This window comes from Heterocephalus glaber, unplaced genomic scaffold (assembly GCF_053883595.1).
Source record: "Heterocephalus glaber isolate CG9 unplaced genomic scaffold, H.glaber_assembly_v1.0 deba00001457, whole genome shotgun sequence".
Classification (NCBI taxonomy): domain Eukaryota; kingdom Metazoa; phylum Chordata; class Mammalia; order Rodentia; family Bathyergidae; genus Heterocephalus; species Heterocephalus glaber.
The window spans coordinates 1,243,286-1,266,153 of NW_028258305.1; the positions used below are offsets into that span (position 1 = coordinate 1,243,286).

A 22,868-nucleotide genomic window follows, 5' to 3' on the forward strand; every position below is an offset into this window, starting at 1 on the left:
AAAAATAAGAACCAAGATACATCATGTGCAGGTACAAACACCCAATGATAAATGTAAATGAATTGTATAACTAAAATGTACCAATAAAATTTTTTTAAAAAGAAAATATAGTATAGAAAACAATGAGTTGATTGACAGAAAGATGGATAGATGGATGGATGGACGGACGGACAGACAGACATAACTACCACTCTCCCATTTTCCAATTCTGAGATTTTCTGGCTTTAGATAATATGAATTTTTGAAAAAAATAATAAAGTTATATTTTAACAACAACAAAAAAAGAAGAAGAGGGGCAGTTTGTTTGTGGGCAGCTTTACAGCCCCATCAGGAACTTCATCAACTCGAGCTGGCCAATGAGGGTAACCTTTCTTCTTGGCGAAGATGAGGGCTCCAGGTTTGAAATCGCGAGTCATGTTTCAGGGGCGAGGCTGGGGTCCTGAGCCCAGGAGTGGTGCGAAGGCACACGGCGAGGGGATGCAAGGCGCAGAGGAGCTCAGGCTCCTGGGCGCTAGCGGGGAGGATGCCTCGGGCTGGAGGGCGCCAAGGAAGGGAGGACGTCTCAGGGTGTCCCCATGCCTGCAGGAAGGCAGGAGGGCCTTTAAGGCGAGGAGACCTGAGGGAGGGGGCGTAGAGGGGGAGGGGCGGCTGTGAGGGTGGGGGAGGGTAAGGGAGGGCAGGGTAAGGGGAGGGGAAACGTAAGGGGAGGAGGAGGATGGGGGAGGGGAGAAGGAAGCTCCAGCACCATTTATTGAAGAGGCTATCTTTCCTCCAGTGAGGGTGTTTGGCTCCTCGTTGAAGATAAGATGGCTGAGTGTGTCTGGCATTGCTTCTGCATCTTCTAATCTGTTCCACTGGTCCTCAAGTCTGTTTCTTTGCCAGTACCATGCTGTTTTTATCACAGTAGCTTTGTAGTAGAGTTGCAGGTTGGGGAATGTGATACCCCCTGCCATGTCTCTGTTACCTAGAATTGCTTTTGCTATTCTGGGTCTCTTCTTGTTCCAAATGAATTTTTGGATTGTTTTCTCGAGGTCTATGAAGTATGCTGCTGGGATCTCAATTGGAATTGCATTAAATCTATATAGCAGTTTTGGAAGTATGGCCATTTTCACTATATTAATCCTTCCTACCCAGGAGCAGGGGATGTCTTCCATTTTCTGATATCATCTTCAATCTCTCTTTTCAGAGTGCCATAGTTTTCAGAGAGGAGGTCTTTGATTTCTTTTGTTAGGATTCCTAGGTATTTCAGTTTTTTGGATGCCATTGTGAAAGGAATTGTTTGCCCTATTTCTCTCTAAGTGAGTCTGTTATTCGTGTAGAGAAAAGCTATTGATTTTTGTGTGTTGACCTTGTAACCAGCTACTTTACCGAATTTGGTTATTAAATCTAGAAGACTTTTGGTGGAGTTCTTGGGGTCTTCTATATATGGTATCATGTCATCTGCAAATAATGACAATTTTACTTCTTCATTACCTATCTTTATTCCTTTTATTTCTTTCTCTTGTCCAATTGCCATGGCTAATGTTTCCAAAACTATATTGACCAGGAGTGGTGATAGTGGACATTCTTGTCTTGTTCCTGATTTGAGTGTGAAGGATTTCAGTTTGTGACCATTTAGTATGATACTGGCTGTTGGATTTTCATAGATGGCTTTTATCAGATTGAGGTAGAGACCATCTATTCCAGTTTTTTGTAGGGTTTTTATCATAAATGCATGTTGGATTTTGTCAAATGCTTTTTCTGCATCTATAGGGATAATCGTATGTTTTTTGTCCTTGGCTCTATTGAAATAGTGTATTACATTGGTTGATTTGCATGTGTTGAACCATCCCTGCATCCCTGGGATGAATCCCACTTGATCAGGGTGTATGATCTTCTTGATGATCTTCTCTATTCTATTTACCAGTTTCTTATTCAGGATTTTTGCATCTATGTTCATTAGTGAGATTGGCCTATACTTCTCTTGTTTGGTTGGGTCTTTCTCTACTTTGGGGATCAAGGTGATGCTTGCTTCCAGGAATTCGGGAGTATTGCTTCCCTTTCACTTTCATTGAAGAGTTTAAACAGTAGTGGCAGCAGTTCCTCTCTAAATGTCTTGTAGAATTCAACAGTGAAGCCATCAGGGCCCAGGATTTTCTTAGTTGGTAAGTTTTTAATTACGTTTTCAATTTCATTGGTTGATACTGGATCGTTTAGAATTTTTAGGTCTTCTTCATTCAACTTTGGTAATTCAAATGTATCTAGGAATCTGTCTATTTCTTCTATGTTTTTCATCTTATTGTCGTATAGGTTCTGGAAGTAGGTATTGATGATCCTCTGGATTTCTGCTGGGTCTGTTGTCATTTCACCCTTTTCATTCCTAATTGCATGGATTTGGGCCTTTTCTTTCCTTTTTCTGATAAGGTTGGCTAAGGGTTTGTCAATTTTATTGATTCTTTCAAAGAACCAACTCTTGGCTTCATTGTTTTTTTGTATCATTCTCTTAGTCTCCATTGCATTGATTTCTACTCTGATCTTTATAATCTCCTTCCTTGTATGTTATTTGACTTGGTCATGCTCTTCTTTTTCTAGAAACTTGAGGTTCGGCATCAGGTTGTTTAATTGGGCTCACTCTGTTTTCCTAATATGCATATTCACTGCTATGAATTTCCCTCGTAAGACTCCTTTCATTGTGTCCCATAGATTCCAATATATTGTATTGTCATTGTCATTTAATTGAGGGAACTGTCTGATTTCTTCTTTAATTTCCTCTGTGACCCATTGGTTATTCAGAAATATGTTGCTCAATTTCCACATGTTTATGAAATTTTTTGAGTTTCTTTTGCTATGGATCTCCAATTTCATCGCACTATGGTCTGATAATATACAGGAGATAACTTCAATTCCTTTTCACTTACTTAAACATGTTCTATGAGCAAGTATGTGGTCCATTTTGGAGAATGACCCATGTGCAGCTGAAAAGAATGTGGATTCTGATTTTGTGGGGTGAAAGACTCTGTAAGCATCTGTTAAGTTCATTTGTTCAAGAGTTCAAATGAGTTCTAGTATTTCATTACTTATTTTTTGCCTAGTTGATCTATTTGTGACAGTGGGGTACTGAGTTCCCCCACTACAATTGCACTAGTGCATACATGACTTTTCATGTCCGTTAGTATTTGTTTTATATAGTTGGGCACACTAGTGTTTGGTGCATAGATATTTACGACTGTTACCTCTTCCTGTTGGATTGTTCCCTTTACAAGGATGTAGTGTCCTTCTTTGTTTCTCTTAATCAGTGTGGGTTTGAAATCCTCTTGATCTGCAAAGAGGATAGCTACTCCTGCTTTTTTTCGGGTTCCCGTCACATGGAGTATTGTTTTCCACCCTTTAACTTCCAGTCTATGAGTTTCCTTTTGAATGAAGTGTGTTTCTTGTATGCAGCATATTGTTGGATTTTGCTTCTTGACCCATTCTGCCAGTCTATTTCTTTTGATTGGTGAATTGAGACCATTAACACTGATGGTTATAACTGTAATGTATTGACTTTTCATTGTCATGACTTTTTCTTTTTGTTGGGTTCTCCCCCTTTACATTTAATTCCTTGTTGTGCCAGATGGATTCATTCTGCTTTGCTTCCTGGGGTTGTGGTCCTAAATTTCTGTTCCTAGGATGTTGGGAGCAATGCTACATAATTCTAGGGAAAAATCATTTGGTTAGCCTAGTTCTCTTGCCTACAGCCCAGCTACAGAATAACTCCAGTTTGGCCTCCGGTCACAACTGAGACTTCAGTGATCCAGTGATGCTGTGATTCTCCAGGACAAGAAACATCCTGGGAGAACAAACATCTGCTCAGTTCCTCGTTGTTCTTGGACTGTTAACATCTTGTTTGCCTGAGATGTACTGAACTCTCTGCAAGCCTTCTGTTACACCTTGTTTATCCCAATGTGAACTATTGAGCTCTCTGCAAGTCATTTGTTACATTTGTTTCTCCCAATGTACTGAATTCTCTGCAAGTCATTTGTTAAGAGGTACTGAATAAAAGGTGTGGTAAGCTGGGGGCTTTTGTCTTTGCTGCCCAGAGCAGCACTGATCAGACCCAAAACTCAGCTTCTTCTCAGTCTCATTTTTCTACCTTTCCTGTAATTCGCCATGTGCTGCCGTGGCTCGCAGGAGACCAGGACTAACTGCAGAGGTTCTGGTAACATCCTCTTCCCCTGTCCCCTACACTAGGATATTGTGCAAAATTATTTGGAGTGCTGGTTTGGTATTCATGAAGTTCCTAAGGTGCTCTTCGTCATGAAAGTATCTTATTTCTCCATCAATTTTGAAAGATAGTTTTGCAGGGTACATCAATCTGGGTTGGAGGCTGTTTTCTTTTAGGACTTGGACTATGTCACTCCAAGCTCTTCTTGCCTTGAAGGTTTGTGTTGAGAAGTCTGCTGTGATTCTGATGGGCTTTCCTTTGTATGTGATTTGTTTCTTTTCTCTAACTGCTTGTAGAACTTTGTTCTTCTGTTGAGTTTCTGGAATCTTAACAGTTATATGCCTATGTGTACATTTTTTTTGATCAAGGCTAGCTGGAGTCCTATATGCCTCACTTATCTGTATGTCAAGTTCTTTTCCCCTGCTTGGGAAGTTTTCTGCCATTACTTCTGTGAAGAGTTTCTTTATGTCATCTGCACTCTCTCCTGTTTCTTCTTTGACTCCAATCAGTCTTATGTTATTCTTTGCATCATCTAGCAGCTGCTGTATTGATTTCACATGTTCCTTTACAATTTTGAAGCAATTTTTCTTTTCCTGTTCACTAATTGCAATCCTATCTTCTATATCTGAAATTCTGTCCTCACATTGGCTCATTCTGCTGTGTAGACTTTCAATGGAGTTTTTCATGTCCTGGAAATCTATTTGCATCTGTTTTATGGATTCCATTTGTTTCCTGTTTTGAGATTCCATCATGTTCCTCAGCTCCTCTCTAGATTTATTAATCATGTCTTGCACTATGAGCACAATCTCTGCTGTTATCTGAGAAATTATTTCTGATTTCATTTTTTCCAGATCCTCTTTTGTTGCCAGTTCAGGGTGTCCAGGTGGCTGAGTATTAGAGTGTTCCATCTCATTTCCCTTTGGGGTTGCTGTAGGTGATCTGGAAGTCTGGTTTTGAGACTTATTTACGTGTCTTCTCATTTCGACCTGGGGGGGGGGTGCTGTTGATGATCAGGTGGCATGAGGTTCACCTCCTCTGAGCTGGGTGAGGTGGGACAGTGGCTGAGAAGCCCCTTCCTCTGCGCCAGGAGCAGTGGGATGGACAGTGGCCCAAAAGTCCTTTCCCTGGGCTGGGAGTGGCAGGACAGACAGTGGCCCAAAACTCTTTCCTCTGGACTGGGAAGAATAAAAAATATTGGCAAACCCTTAGTCAACTTTATCAGAAAAAGGAAAGAAAAGGCCCAAATCCATGCAATTAGGAATGAAAAGGGTGAAATTAAAACAGACCCAGCAGAAAGCCAGAGTATCATCAATACCTACTTCCAGAACCTATATGCCAATAAGATGGAAAACACAGAAGAAATGGACAGATTCCTAGATACATTTGAATTACCAAAGTTGAATGAAGAAGACCTAAAAATTCTAAACAACCCAATATCAATCAATGAAATTGAAAATGTAATTAAATACTTACCAACTAAAAAAAGTCCAGGTCCTGATGGCTTCACCACTGAATTCTATAAGACATGTAGAGAGGAACTACTGCCACTACTGTTTAAACTCTTCAATGAAAGTGAAAGGGAAGCAATACTCCCAAATTCATTCCTGGAGGCAAGCATCACCTTGATCCCCAAAGCAGAGAAAGACCCAACTGAAAAAGAGAACTATAGGCCAATCTCACTAATGAACATAGATGCAAAAATCCTGAATAAGATACTGGCAAACAGAATGCAGAAGATCATCAAGAAGATCATGCACACTGGCCAAGTGGGATTCATCCCAGGCATGCAGGGATGGTTCACCATATGCAAATCAATCAATGTAATACACTATATCAATAGAGCCAAGGACAAAAACCATATAATCATCTCAATAAATGCTGAGAAAGTATTTGACAAAATCCAATATGCATTTATGATAAAAACCCTACAAAAAATTGGAATAGATGGTCTCTACCTCAATCTGATAAAAGCCATCTATGAAAATCCAACAGCCAGTATCATACTAAATGGTCAAAGACTGAAATCCTTTACACTCAAATCAGGAACAAGACAAGGATGTCCACTATCACCACTCCTGTTCAATATAGTTTTGGAAACATTAGCCACAGCAATTAGACAAGAGAAAGAAATAAGAGAAATAACGATAGGAAATGAAGAAGTAAAATTGTCATTATTTGCAGATGACATGATACCATATATAGAAGACCTCAAGAACTCCACCAAAAGTCTTCTAGATTTAATAGCCAAATTCAGTAAAGTAGCTGGATACAAGGTCAACACACAAAAATCAATAGCTTTTCTCTACACGAATAACAGACTCACTTAGAGAGAAATAGGGCAAACAATTCCTTTCACAATAGCATCCAAAAAACTGAAATACCTAGGAATCAACCTAACAGAAGAAATCAAAGAACTCTTCTCTGAAAACTATAGCACTCTGAAAAGAAAGATTGACGATGATAACAGAAAATGGACAGACATCCCCTGCTCCTGGGTAGGAAGGATTAATATCGTGAAAGTAGCCATATTTCCAAAACTGCTATATAGATTCAATGCAATCTCAATCGAAGTCCTGTTGGGAGCAATGCTACGTAATTCTAGGGATAAATCATTTGGTTAGCCTAGTTCTCTTGCCTACAGCCCAGCTACAGAATAACTCCAGTTTGGCCTCCGGTCACAACTGAGACTTCAGTGATCCAGTGATGCTGTGATTCTCCAGGACAAGAAACATCCTGGGAGAACAAACATCTGCTCAGTTCCTCGTTGTTCTTGGACTGATTAACATCTTGTTTGCCGGAGATGTACTGAACTCTCTGCAAGCCTTCCGTTACACCTTGTTTATCCCAATGTGAACTATTGAACTCTCTGCAAGTCATCTGTTACATTTGTTTCTCCCGATGTACTGAATAAAAGGTGTGGTAAGCTGGGGGCTTTTGTCTTTGCTGCCCAGAGCAGCACTGATCAGACCCAAAGCTCAGCTTCTTCTCGGTCTCATTTTTCTACCTTTCCTGTAATTCGCCGTGTGCTGCCGTGGCTCGCAGGAGACCAGGACTAACTGCAGAGGTTCTGGTAACGTCCCCTTCCCCTGTCCCCTACAAAGTCCCAGCAGCATATTTCATGGACCTTGAGAAAACAATCCAAAAATTCATTTGGAACAAGAAGAGACCCAGAATAGCAAAAGCAATTCTAGGTAACAGAGACATGGCAGGGGATATTACAACCTCCAACTTGAAACTATACTACAAAGCTATTGTGATAAAACAGCATGGTACTGGCAAAGAAACAGACCTGGGGACCAGTGGAACAGATTAGAAGGTGCAGAAACAATGCCAGACACACTCAGCCATCTCATCTTCGACAAAGGAGCCAAACACCCTCACTGAAGGAAAGATAGCCTCTTTAATAAATGGTGCTGGAAAAATTGGGTTTCAACTTGCCAAAGACTAAAACTAGACCTATATCTCTCACCATGCACTAAACTAAATTCTAAATGGATTAGAGATCTAAATATTAAAAAAGAAATGCTGAACCAACTGGAACAGAGGTTAGGTAGAACTCTTGAAGACATTGGGGTAGGGAAAGACTTTATGAACAAAACCTCAGTTGCCCGTGAACTAGCACAAGCAATCAACAAGTGGGATCTCTTCTTACTGAAAAGCTTCTGCACAGCAAGAGAAGCTACCAACAGTGAGAAGAGATAACCCACAATGTGGGAAAAAATTTTCACCTGCTTTTCCTCAAAGGTCTACTATCTAGAATCTATTAAGAACTTTAAAAAATCACACCTCACCTCCCAAATTTAAAGACCCAATCCAAAAATGGGCATCTGAAATGAACAGATATTTCTCACACAAAGAAGTAGACATGGCAAATAAACATATGAAAAAATGTTCAACATCACTGGTCATTCGAGAGATGCAAATGACAACAATGCTGAGATTCTACCTCACTCCAGAAAGAATGGCTGCTATCATGAAATCAACCAACAACAAATGCTGGTGGGGCTGTGGAGAAAGAGGAACCCAGCTCCACTGCTGCTGGGAGTGTAGACTGGTGCAACAACCACTGTGGAAATCAGCATGGAGATACCTGAAAGAACTAGGACTGGAAGTCCCATTTGACCCAGCTCTTCCCCTGCTGGGGATCTTCCCCAAAGAATTAAAAGAATCATACCATAGTGATATATGTGCACCCATCTTCATAGCAGCATAGTTTGTAATAGCTAAAACTTGGAAGCAGCCCAAATACCCATCCACTGGAGGCTGGATAAAAGAAAATGTGGTTTTTTTATAAAACGGATTACTACTCAGTCATCAAAAACAAGAGATTAGAGACATTTACAGCTAAATGAATGCACATATAGGGGATACTCTTAAGTGAAATAAATAGGATGCATGTGTAAATACCAAATAGTTTTTCTGGTGTGAGAAACTGAAAATGTAAATAAGGACTAAAAGTTATAATAGATAATGTGAAGTAGGAAGAAAAGGGGCAAAGAGGAAGAGGAAGTGGGAGGGGTAGGGGAAAGGAAGGAAGGGAATGGAATTAATATGAAAAAATGAAAAAAAAGAAACAAAGTCTTTGTAAATAGGGAGGGATGGAGGGGTTGAAGGGATGGCAGGGTATGGGGAAAAAGTAACCAAGGGAGTATGTAAAGGTGCATATTTCCAATGATGAATGTCATTATATTGTACACCTAAAATGTATCAATAAAAGGATATACAGAAAAAAACTCAATGAACAAAGAGACACAGAAGCCAAATGAAAGAGCACCCAATAGTCAAAGCTGGAACCATTTGAACAGCAAAACAAAATAGTACAGTCAGCACCACCCCCCATTTCTATGGGTTCTACTACTGCAGATTCGACCAAATGTGAATTGAAAATATTCCAAAAAAATACATCTGTCCTGAACATATACAGCCTTTATTACTGTCAGTATTCCCTAAACAATACATTCTATCAACCATTTACATAGCATTTACATTGGACTAGGTATTATTAGTAATCTAGAGATGATTTAAAATACACAGGAGAGGATATGCCTAGGTTAAATGCAAATTCTACACCATTTTATATAAGGGAACCAAGTATCCTAAAACCAGTCTCTTGAGGATACCAAGGGATGAAGGTATTGGAATATGCCCTAAAGTATAAAATAGTTAAATAAATGATAGCATAAATGAATAGATGGAGGAGAATAAACAAATCCATTTCAAGAATTCCAAATAATTTGTATATACTCTACCCTTCAGGATATTGATTATAAATCCTCAGTACACAGCTGGGTGTGGTGGCACACACTGTAATCTCAGTAGTTGAGAGGCTGAGTCACGAGGATAGCCTCAAGTTTGAGGCCAGCCTGGGGTACATCATGAGTTCATGGCCACCTAGACCCATCCCTGGATGAACTCTTGCCTGGATGGCTCTGTCACTAACTGGCATGAGTAACTTGCATGGCAGAGGCACCATGGCTGGCTCATTCTCTACTGAAATGTTCATGTTGGTTAAACCACCAGATAATGATGGTAACAATCCTCATGGCATGGAAAGGTCATATTTCCATTTGCTTTACCACTCCTCCATCAGCCTCTGGAATGAGTTTCAGACGAGCTGTCTATATGGGGCTCTCATTTCTCCACTTGTTCTCCGTGGACAGGATCCTCTTAAAGCCAACCACAGCAGGAATCCCACAAAGCATCTGCTTCCAGCTCCAGAATCCAAGTTCTCAGCCTCCAGCACTCAGGATGCAGCTTTACCCCAATGCATTTCTTTCATCTCTGTCCTGGCGAGGACATCTCTGTTCACAGTTACCTTTCTTTAACCATTTTGGGGCATCTGAAAGTCCCCCTACCTTAGTCACTTTTTAGTCACTGGGACTCAAGGGCCAACACCAACGAATCCAAGGAAGGGAGGTTAATTCTAGCTCTTGTTTTTAGGCCATAGTTGGCTGACTCCAAGACAAGAAGGTGTGATGGAAGGACTGAGCAGAAGGAAGCTGCTCACTTCGTGGAATTCAGCAAACAGAGAGAGAAGGGAGCCAGGCAGGGAAATGCACCCTTTCAACTCATGACCCCAGAGACCCACCTCTTGCAACCAGACCCCAACCTCCAATATCACATTTAGCTATAGCAACCCCATGATTCAGTCATCTTTCAAAAGCCACACCTATGAGTGCATGAGGCTTTGGAGGGACATCTAATATAAACCATAACAATATAAACCCAAACATCCCCATTCACTTGGTCTGAAAGGAGTGAAGTGTTTCCTCTCTCTAGTGAGAAGTAGGGACGTGAGGAGCACACTGGCCCAGGAACCAAAGAAATCCTCTCCCAACCTTCCCAGTCTCAATGTGCAGCAAGAGCCTGGTGATTCACTGACACCAGTAGAAACTGTCTCCCTTTTTCCAAGTCTCATGGAAATGGTGAATGGATGTGGTCAGCAAGATACAGCCTGTGGATCACATCTCAATCCTCACCTGTTTTGGGAGAACCCATCAGCTAAGGATGATTTTCTATTTTTAAATGGTTTTTCAAATCAAAAGAAGAATAATATTTGGTGACACATGACAATTGCCCAAACTTCACATTTCAGTGTCATAAATACAGTTTTCTTCGGAGCCCAGCCACACCCACTCATCTCCTACTGTCTGTGGCCACTTTCACACTACCACAGCAGGGCTGTGACCTGACTGAGATTATGACCCACATAGCCTAAAATACTTGCTACCATGTCTTTTACAGAAAATGTGTGCTAAACTCTGGTCTAGAATTTTCCTCAGAGTGAAAAAGTATTTAATAACAGTGGCTCTGGAGTCCCTGGCAAAGCTCCACAACCTGACTGACATGTGGTTACAACTTCAACAGTCCAAAGAAGAGAGAATGGGAGCTACAGGAAACCAAACCAATGATCAGAAAACTACCTACAAAATTTTCCCAGACTCACAGCCACCCTTTCATATATGTTCAAAGATTCGGAAAGACATTGTCAAGTGTTTGAGGACTTGGAAAGCATGTACCCATATGCTTTTGTTGGAAAAAAAGAAAAGAAAAAAGGACTTGATGAAGTATATGAACTAACCAAAAAAGTAATGAAAATAACTTCAGTTATTTGCAGGAAAAGGCATCATTGAGAAGCCAGAATGTGAGCTATGGCAAAATACATATATTTAAAGTCTGGTTATTGAAGAGTTCCATCCCTACTTTCACCCAACCACTGACTGTCCCCTTTCTGCTCCCGTGGAAGATGAGAGGCTTAGTTTAGGAAGCAATGGTTCCCAAACATTTTTGGTCTCAGGACAACTTTATACTCTTAAAATTTACTCAGGATCCCAAAGAGCTTTGGTTTGTGTGAGTTCTATTTTTAACATCTATCAGCGAGAAATTTAAAAACTGAGAAATGAAAGTTACCTATTTTTAATAAGTATTAACACAAATATCATTTCTTGATGACAAATATTTTGCAAATAGGTGTATCAGTCAGTGCTTACTAGAGAAACAGATTTTAATGCAAGATATACAAATCCATAAGAATTTACAAGATTGAGGCCTGGGATTTAGCTCAGTGGTTTTGCCGCCTGCTGCCCAAGCACAAGGACCCAAGTTTGATCCCCGGTACTGAAAAAAAAAGAATGTACAAGATTGGCTTATGGTGGCCTCCCACAGAGTCAGATGTGGAAGAGTGCAGAGGAGCTTCTGCGTGCTGAAGATGAGAAAGATCCACTCGAAGGTCTGGGGCTCAGTTTAGTATCCGTGTAAGTCCGTGTCAGGAGACTGAAGGGCCTGTGCTGGAAGCCAGGAGATGACCTCAAGGCTGGAGCTCCTCTGAAGAAACAGAAATGATTCTTCTTTCTTTGTTTCCCTTTTATACCATTCTGGCAACAGTTCTCTCTAGGGTGGGTCTTCCACACCCCGAACTCTGCTGACCCAGTTTGGTTGGCTGTTTCTCACTCAAGTTGACATAATCAGCTATCACAATAGGTGATGTGCTCATACTGCCTGGCGCATAGTAAATGATGAATCAATATTAACTTTTGTATTTATTAGTTTGTGGTATTGGATTAAGAATTTATTTTGTTTTGTTTTTGGTACCAGGGATCGAACTCGGGTCCTTGCATTTGCTCTTGCGCAGCAGGCAGCAAAACCACTGAGCCAAATCCCTGGCCCTGGATTAAGAATTTTTGACATTTTCTCTAATATATTTTAGGTCACATTAATTTTTTACATCTTTTCTGCACTCATGTACTACTTGAAGTAATGGAATATTTGCTAATGATAGAGCTAATGTACCTCAAATGTGGTCTTTATTGGGTGAACTGCAATACCTATTTTTAAAAGTTTTGTTTTTAAAATTTTTTTCTAAATCAGGGCTGAGGATGTAGCTCAATGGTAGACTGCTTGTGTTGCACATGCCAGGCCCTCAGTTCAGTCCCCAACACCAGCAACTCCCCAAAAGTAAATGATAAATGACACTATTTTGTATTTTTCAAAGTTCTTTAATGTCTAGCTTAATAAAATACCACTGCATTATCATAACTGCTTCTGTGTTTGAGCTATCATGACATGTTGTTGTGATTTCACACAGATAATGGGAAAGGGAGCAGTATTATAATACACTTTTTTATATAATTGTGTCTTTCTTACAAACCATTTAAGAAACTTTAAGAGTTTCTTAAAGGTTAGTTACATTGTAAAATTTGAAGGCATATCAATAAACTTTGGAGCCTCTAGTATATTAAAATTTCTGGTCTATCTTGGATTTTGAACAGACTTTTTATCACTGCACGATTTGGTAGCAACATGCATTGATCATTTGAAAAATATTGGTTTACCAAGTTATTCATATTTGCCAATTGTTAACAGCTTATTCTATAATATCTATTAAGTCACATTTTAAAAATATCATCACCAAGCCAGGTATGGTGCCACATACATGTAATTCCAGCACTCTAGGAGGCTGAGGCAGGAAGATTACAAGTTCAAGCCCATTTGGGGCAACTGAGCATGACTCTGTATCAAAATGAAAAAAAAAACAAACTAGAAGTAGGTTGGGGGTATAGCTCAATGCACAGGTACTGGGTTCAATCCTCAGTATTGTAATAATAATATATAGATATATATGTATGTATTCACCATGCTAATCAAAATAGTGTTAAAGTACTGAGAAACCATCAAGATCATGACAGCAGACACAAGATTTCCTAAATATGAATTTTCCCTTGAAAGTTTAAATTATAGGCAACTAATACAATCTTTTTCTGAAGCAACAGGACCATTTTATTCACTTTTTAGTAAAGTCTGCCAAACACCTAAGTTAAGTAACTAAGTCATCAGTTATACTTTCCAGTAAAAATTATGTTCCCAAGAAAATGTAGCTAATTGAGCTCACAGTTACAAGAGTCACACAAGTACTTTTCCTTGAGACAATCATACAACCTATTTTAAAGACTTGCATCAAGGTTAAAGATTTAATAAAATCTTTATGAGATTTATTTTATTTAATAAAATCTAAGATGAGATCCCAGTTGTTGGTTCTTTGTACTAATTCCCGTGCAACTGAGGTTTTGTTCATAAAATCTTTTTCTATGCCAGTGTCTTCAAGAGTTCTACCTAACCTATCATCCAGCAGGTTTAATGTTTCTGTCTTAATATTTAGATTTTTGATCCATTTCAATTTTAGTTCAGTGCATAGTGAAAGATATGGGTCTAGTTTTAATCTTTGGCAAGTTAAAAACCCAGTTTTTCCAGCACCATTTATTAAAGAGGCTGTCTTTTCCTCCAGTGAAGGTGTTTGGCTCCTTTGTCAAAGATGAGGTCGCTGAGTGTGTCTGGAGTTGTTTCTGCATCTTCTAGTCTGTTTCACTGATCCTTAGGTCTGTTTCTTTGCCAGAACCATGCTGTTTTTATCACAGTGGCTTTGTAGTATGGTTTCAAGTTGGGGATTGTGACACTCCCTACCTTGTCTTTGTTGCCTAGAATTGCTTTTGCTATTCTGAGTCTCTTTTGGCTCCACTGTTGGGTATCTTCCCAAAAGATTTAAAAGCATCATACCACAGCAATATATACACCCATGCGATATGTTTATAGTGCACCCATGTTTATAGCAGCATAGTTTGTAATAGCTACATCTTGCAAACAACCCAAGTCCCCATCAACTGGTGACTGGATAAAGTAGATGTGATTTTTTTTATAAAATGGAGTACTACTCAGCCATAAAGAATGAGAAGCTAGAAGCATTTGTAGCTAAATGGATGCACATTGAGGCCATTCTCTTAAGTGAAATAAATCGGACACACATGTGTAAATACTGAATAGTTTCTCTGGTGTGAGAAGCTGCAAGAGTAGATGAGGACCAAAATGTATAATAGATAATGTAAAATAGGAAGAAATGGTCCCAAAGGGAAAGAGAAGTAGGGAGGGGGTGGGGAAAAGGAAAGAAGGGAAAGAAAAATATGAGAAAAGAAGGAAAACACAGAAACAAAGTTTTTGTAAGGGGGCTGAGAGGATGGAAGGGAAGGAATAGAAATGAGGAAAAAACAAGAACCAAGATATGTCATGTACAGGTACAAATTCCCAATGATGAATGTGTTCATAATGTATACCTAAAATGTACCAGTAAACTTGATGGAATAAAAATAAATAAATAAACTTAAAATTTTTTTAAAAGCAAATAACATCTTAGTACTATTATGAAAATAGTTTTGACATCACAGAGCACTGAAAGAGTCTCAGAGACCCTCAAAGACCTGTGGATCACATTTGGAGGACTGCTCATTTGAAAGACACTAAACAAGAAAGACAAGTGAACATTCGGAGATCACCATTACAACTGAGAACGGAGAGAGTACACGTGCTGAGATACAAGAATACCTTTGGAGTGCCAAGCACTAAGAAGGCAAGCTCACACCCTCCGCCTGGTGAGCATGTTGCAGCCAGGAAGATGTTGAAGGATTCCTCTCTGGGGAAACAACCATCAGATGACCCTTGGAAGAGATCTCCAACAAAACTGCCAGCTCACCGCCCTGCCCACCACTGCAAACAGGTTGACCAATTTCACTCAAACACAGACTTGTATTCTTTTTTTTTTTGCAACAGTTAAAGCATAAATGGTACCTTGGAAAAATACAAAAATACTTTAGGTAAGTACAAAATACAAAAAGCTATTATTCATGATATATAAAGAACTCTTTCAAGTCTAGTACAGAAAGTAAACCTTAGAGAAAGGTGGGCTAAAGACATGAAAAAGCATTTTACAGAATAAATGTGAATGATCAATAAAGAAGAAAAATGCCCACCTCACTAGAAAGAAAAGGAATGCAACTTAAAACAATGAGGATGTACTATTTGTTGCCCATAAATGCCTTGGGAGAGTGTACATTAGTAAAAATATATTTGCAGAACAATGTACTGGATACATTTAAAGTTTTAGTCCATGCCATCAGACAGACACCAAGGGTCATGTATTTCCCACACTCGCTCATCCTAGACCATTTATCCTTCTAGAAAAGTAATGATTCATTCTCCAAGATTCCGCTTGTGATCTACAATCAAAATTCCCTGATTCCTCTTTAAAATCTAAATGGGATCATTCATCTTCTTTAAATTAATAAATAGTTTGGTTTGCTCAATAATAGAATTTAATCCACTTTTCACTTGAAAACATAAATCAGGATTTTCACTGGTATGTTTTTCTGTGAAAGGCTAGATAATAAATAATCTTAAGATTCTCAGGGCCTTACAGTCTCTACATAATACTACCATGGAAGCTCAGCTCAAGTAACTATAAAAAATACCTTAGGTAGGGCCGGGGATTTAACTCAGTGGTTTTGCCACCTGCTGTGCAGGCACAAGGACCCTAGTTCGATTCCCAGTACCAGAAAAAAAAAAAATACCTTAGGTAATCAACTTATAAAGGAAATGTTTCTTTTGGCTCACGGTTTTAAATGTTCCATGATAGCTGGGCCAGATTGCTTTGGGCCTGTAGTGAGGCAGCAGCACATCATGGTGGAAATGTGCGGCAGAGCAAAACTGTTCCACCTCATGGCTAGGGAGCAAAAACAGTGTGAGGAAGGGATCAGGATCCCATAATTCCCTCCAAGTGCCTGCCCCAGTGATGGGAGACCGGCTGGGCCCCATCTCTGAAAGGCTCTACCACCTTCCAATAGTGCTGCCTGGGGACCAAGTCTTTTAACATGTGGGCCTTTGGAGAACATTTAAATCCTACTGTAACAGCCACCAACAGCAATACATAAATGTATGAGTACTCCTGGGTTCCAATAAAACATTATTATGGATACTGAAACTGAGCCACATAAGATCTTCAAGTGTCGAAATATTCTTTTCTAACTATTAAAAATGTGAGGGATATTCTTAGTTTGCAGAACATGCAAAAGCAGGTGTCAAGCTGAATTTAGCCCATGGGCTGTAGCTTGCTGACCCCTAATCTAAGGGATAAAGTTCCTGTGTTTGGCAAATTAGACAAAGAGGCAGAGGTGGAACCTTTATTCTCAATTCTAGATGGCAAAAAATAGAAAAATCCTCAACTAGATTCTTAAACACTTCTGTCAATACTTTACAATATGCATATACAAAAAATGTATTAATTATCCCTTTTATTGTCTTGGAAAACAGCTGGCATCCCTTAGAATTAGAGACTAATTGTAACATATTTGTCAATATATCTGAGTGTTTTGAATTATCAAAATAATACGAACTCATAAACTTCAAACAGTACAGAAATGAATCAATGTCGTCCATTAAAACCAGTGGTTTTACTTTCAATAGGATTTTTCTTACATCAGCAGTAAATCCCAAAGTGTTAAAATTACCACCTTCCTTCTGCACGTGCACTGAAGAATGTCTGCAGGATGCACACAAAAACGTTAGCATATCAAAGGTTTCAGAATATGGAAGGAGGGCTTTCACATCATACTTTCATTGCTTTTATATTGTTTCAATTCAATATATTATGTATTACTAATAACTTTCTAAGCCAAATATACATTTAATGATTCACCTAGGTTTGATCAGAGCATGGTAGGAATGTAAACTGGCCCCATCATTTAGAGAACAAGCGGAAAATATGTATCAGATTCCTTTTAAAATGAAACTCCTTTGACTTCACGGGCAGAATTTTCCCCCTAAGGAAAACAAGTGTGGAAAAAGTATGAGGATGTTCACTTGTACTGCAGTTTATCACAACAAGACATTGGGGGAAAGCTAAATGTGTAAGAATAAAAACCTATTAAATGAATTATAAAGTAGGTATAGAATAAAATAGAACTTAGGGGAGGCACAGAACATGAATAAATTGGAGATTTCATGTGCTATTTTTTTTTCGCAGCAAACTTCTGACTTTAGGTACCTCTAGTCCCTTAATGATCTAGCTGTTATGAAACAAACTGTCAAGTTTTTAATAAGACCATGTTTAATTTCGGTCCATAAACATTCCAAAAGGAACAGTGATACACTGCTGATTATTTCAGGGTATAGTTTTTGGTGTCCAGTTAACAGACTATTCCAGCAATGCCGAAGTACACCCTTCTTTGGTGCAGCTTCAGCACTCTGTGGGCTCCAGCACAGTAAGCTCAGCTCTGAGGGGCTTGGTCTTCAGTACTGAAGCGGGAGAGGAGCGGCGCCCTTGGCTCAGCTCCACGCAGCCCGGTTGCAGCAGGCGCAGCAGGTGACGGCCACTGTAGCTGCGGGAGAGAATTGTAAGGAGGGTCAACAGAGGAAAGCCATGGTAATGGGACTTCGTCTGTGAGTCCACGTGAGTCATCTGCAGACTCTCCGGAGTCTTACACGGGGACTGGAAGGGAGCCGAGCTGCACGCGCAGAGCTCGGGAAGCCACGCGCAGCTCTTGCGACGCTACTTCCTACCCAGCCTCGCCGCGTGGGGACACACTGCTTCTATATCTGTACCGTGATCACTAAATACCGAGGTATCTTCAGTCTCCGACGTGTTCAGACAAGTTCTTTCCTAAAATGGGTCACTTAGGATACAGCTGCTGGGAGTTCCAGTTGTCACCCATCCTTCTTACGTTTCCTGCTAGCGTCCAGATGAGCTAAGTGGTATTAAGTGTAGCTGAGGTCACTGTACAGATTTTTAAATAAGCTATTTTAAACGTTACTGACATCATCAACTCGGAGCTGTTATTCCTGGGTCAGCACATCCTCCTCCTCCCCGTGGGAGCAGGGTTTTGCAGACCCTGAGGAGCACCGCCGGGCTGCTCAGGCGCGGCTCTGGGTGTGGCTTCCGCGCGCGAGCTCTCACGCCCTCTAGCGCCGACTGCCAAAAGGAGAGAAAGCATCTTCCTAACGACGTTCAAGCCAGGGAAACAGCAGATCACGACTTGGTTCTGTCGCGGGCTAGCTTGGGTCTTTGCTTTTAGTAATAACGGACATTTAAAATAAAGCATAAATTCACAGGGAAAAAAAGTTTTAATTGGAAAGTTAGAGGGAAGACAGCTTAGGTAGCTAAAGAGGGCACACTCCGATACAGGGCTTCAGAATGGCCCACCTGTAAAGGCCGGAGCCGGCTTTTAAAGATCAGGTGGTTGGGCCGGGGATTTAGCTCAGTGGTTCTGGTGCCTGCCACACAAGCGCAAGGTCCCAAGTTCGATCGCCGGTACCAAAAAAAACTCAAAACACACAAAGATCAGGTGGTGAGCTGAATCCTGTTAATCATATCTCAGTCCTGCTGTCACATTTTTAGGATCTTTATGGCTGAGGGATGGGATAGTTTCCTTCCCAGGAAAGGATTCTCTCAGTGATGCTGTAAACCCCTTACATTGATGTCCTCAGTCTTAAAGGGAGATGAGATCCTGTAAATTTAGACCTAGTCAAGCCCGTCCAGCCAGCTCCTAGACACTTCCTAAATGATCGAGATAACTCCATGCAGAGCTATGAAGAGATCCGACCCAAGATTTACAGTAACAAAGGATACAAAATGAAAGTCAAACTTTGTTCTGCTTTGGGTTACCTACTGGGCATCTTGGACCAAAGTGAAGAGCCATAGTTCATAGCTAAAATGGCCTTTAAGTCCCTGACTGTCTCATGAGAAACACAAATCACACTTTCAATGTGCAGCAGGTAAAGGCCTACTATTCTGCCTGTTTCCCCATCTGTACAGCGACTCCTGACTATGCTCTTGTTACTGGGAAGCAGGGTCCTAATACATGAGGGCTCAGGTTATGTTTATATGATTAACTGGGTCTTCTAAGGCATATCCTTTCCTTCCTCTGTGGTCATTGTTCTTGTACAAATAAAATGGGTTGTGTTTACCTACTCCAAAGAGAAGTGGTAGATGTCCCTGTTTAGTTTGTTTTGAGACTTTGAGGTTTTTCCAAAACTCCACCACCACCAATGGTCTGAACTTTATATGGCCACTGGACCTCGTCAGCACACTTAGAGATGTTACTTTCTCTTGAGCTACATAAAGTTTGAAACCACAAACTGTGTGGATCTTATTAATAGCTAATGACTACAACAGCTAAGGGGAAAAAAAATCACATCTTTGCTTTTCCATTAGCCCCAGCTGCCTGCTCATGACTAACTTTCCACCTAACATAATTGTGTCAGTTTCAAAGGTTTTTGTTTTTGTTTTTTATTTTTTGAGACAGGGTCTCTCTTATAGTGCAGACTGGCTTTGAACTCACTAAGTAGCCCAGGATGGCCTCAAACTCACAGTGATCTCCTGCCTCAGCCTCCTGCTTGTGCCACTATGCCTGGTTCCAAAGATATTTTGACACACTGAAGTTTACAAACAACATGTATGAGGGCAGGGTCTGATAGCCCAGACCTGTAATCCCAGCACACAGGAAGTTGTATCATATACAGAGGTAACATTTGGGTTTGTTTAAATTTGGGCTATTAACCTTGGGGAGACTTACTAGATAACATCTAAATATCTGTCCAACACATAGGTTCTGTAATCTCAATGAAATAAATAGGACTCACTCAATTTCTGTGTGTTTCCTTGTTTTGGGGGGGTTGTTTGATCTTTTTCAAGCCCCCAGTCTTCAGAATAATGAAAGAGAAATAGTTTACCTCTGCATGGGGCACCAATTAAAAGCAGTAGTCAAATTATTATTCAATAAACACTGGTATTTTGTGGATAGCCCTTACAACATTTTCTTGCATAAGTGTCAAATATTATATGTCCTGTGTTGGTTATCTGACTCATTTGCTGGGGGAGCCTCAAACTGGCACTTGACCTTGGGCCTACAAAACTGGAATCCTGCAGAAAGACAGGCAGGGATTATGGCAGTACATTTTCTGTTTTGAGATGAGTCACACATACCTTGACTTAGTTCATGCAAACTACATTTGCATTCCCAGTAAGCAGTTGCAGGACCACTGATAAGACCAGCAGTGTTTGCATGCTTTCCTCTTCAATCTGTTTTTGTCCACAGAGCAAACTTAGTGTTAGACCAACCATTCCATTGCATCTTGCTGATTGGATCACCAGCCTGAAACCTGGAGGTCTGCTGATGATGGGACAATACCACCAAAGGCAGGCTACATCCTCAGCATCCAAAGTAGGACCAGACACATATTAGGAATATTATAATGTTTAAATGATAAATGAATGAGAATATATTTTAAGTGAAAAAGAGCAAAGGTACAGAATGGTGAAATTTCATGTGCCCCCTCCCCATCATCATGCAATCCCCTCCTCACTGATATTTTGCCCTGCAAATTCTAGCCACCTTTCCCTAACTCTGCTCTCTGCCTACTCAAATCGGTGAAAGACTCTGTTTCATTTTTCCTTCCTGCCCCAGGCCCCGGAAATGCACCACAAGCCGTAAGCAGAAGCTATCACTGGTTTCACCTTAATGGTTTCCATTCTTTCAGGTTTCAGTCCTATACTACCTGCTGTGCACTCTCCACACAGCTGTTACATATACCTTGCTTGATTTTCTAGTTGTTAAGTACAGGAGAGAAACTCTTGTACCAGTTAAACCTTCATGGGAAGAAATATAAGGCAATAATTTTATTCTTCATAACTTCTCCAAGAATGATAAAAAGTACCTCTAGGGAAAATTTTTGGGTTTTATAAAGTATTATTTCATTTCATTTCATTTCATTTTATGATACTGGGGATTGAACCCAGAGATTTCACACTGAGCTATACCCCAACCCTTTTTTAAAAATTCTTTATCTTGAGACAGGATATCATTAACTCACTAAATTGCCCAGGCTGGACTTGAATTTTCAATGATCCTGCCCTAGCTTCCCAGAGTACTGGGATTACAAGCACGCACCACCACAAATGGCTTCCAAGGTCAATTTAAATGGCATTGTGCCTGTGTTAAAAGCACATACGCATACACACACACACACACACACACACACACTTAAGTTTTTACCTTTTACTTTGTCTTGAAATACTTATGGGCCAAGTGATATACTTTCTGAGATTTATTTCAAAAATATAAGCAAGGGGAGTCGTGCCGAAGACGCCCAATCAGCCCGCTGCAGACAGGCAGGTCTGCGCACACCCTACCTAGGTCCCAAGTCTCACAGAAAATGCAGAATGGCCACGGCAACAATCCACTGGACCCCCACCCCCACTCCACTGTACAGCCACCTGGTTCTACACTACAAAGACGCAGAGGACACCAGACCACCAGACCACCGTACTGAGTCCCGCTGCTCCCGGCCCAGAGGTAGGGGCTTCTGAGATGCCATCCCACTGCTCCTGGTCCAGAGGAAGGGGCTTGCTGGGCACCATCCCTCCCAGTGCTCCCAGCCCACAGGATAGGACTTTTGAGCCACCTTCTGTCCCGCCGCTCCTGGCCCAGAGGAAGGGGCTGCTGAGCTGCCATCCCACTGCAACTGGACCAGAGGAAGGGGCTTCCTGGCCACCATCCCTCCCACTGCTCCCAGCCCACAGGAAAGGGCTTTTGGGCCACCATCCCTACCGCTGCTCCAAGCCCCTGTCCCACCTCTCCCAGCTCAGAAGAGGTAATCTGTGCAGGCACCAAAAGCCTCAACCCCAGTTGAAATGAGAAAACCCGTAAATAAGTCTCAAAACCAGACTTCCAGATCACCTACAGCAACCCCAAAGGGAAATGAGATGGAACACTCTCATACTCAACCACCTGGACCCACTGAACTGGCAACAAAAGGGGATCTGGAAAAAATGAAATCAGAAATAATTTCTCAGATAACAGGAGAAATTGTGCCCCTAGTGCAAGACATGATTAATAAATCTAGAGAGGAGCTCAGGAACATGATGGAATCCAAACATAGGAAACAAATGGAATCCATAAAACAGATGCAAATAGATTTCCAGGACAGGAAAAACTCCACTGAAAGTCTACACAGCAGAATGAGCCAATTTGAGGACAGAATTTCAGATATAGAAGATAAGATTGCAATTAATGGCCAGGAAAAGAAAAATTGCTTCAAAATTAAAAGGGAACATGAGAAATCAATCCACCAGCTGCTAGATGATGCAAATAAGAATAACATAAGACTGATTGGAGTCAAAGAAAAAACAGGAGAGAGTGCAGATGACGTAAAAAAATCTCTTCACAGAAATAATGGTAGTAAACTTCCCAAGCAGGGGAAAAGAGCTTGACATACAGAGAAGTGAGGCATATAGGACTCCAAATAGCCTTGATCAAAAACAATCTACACATAGGCATATAATTGTTAAGAATCCAGAAACTCAACAGAA

General features: G+C 40.6%; 1 protein-coding gene across 1 annotated transcript in view; it reads right to left on the reverse strand.

Annotated features, from left to right (window-relative positions):
- Positions 1-22,868, reverse strand: part of Plek (pleckstrin) — a 91,724-nt gene that overhangs the window by 38,611 nt on the left and 30,245 nt on the right. The window lies entirely within an intron of this gene.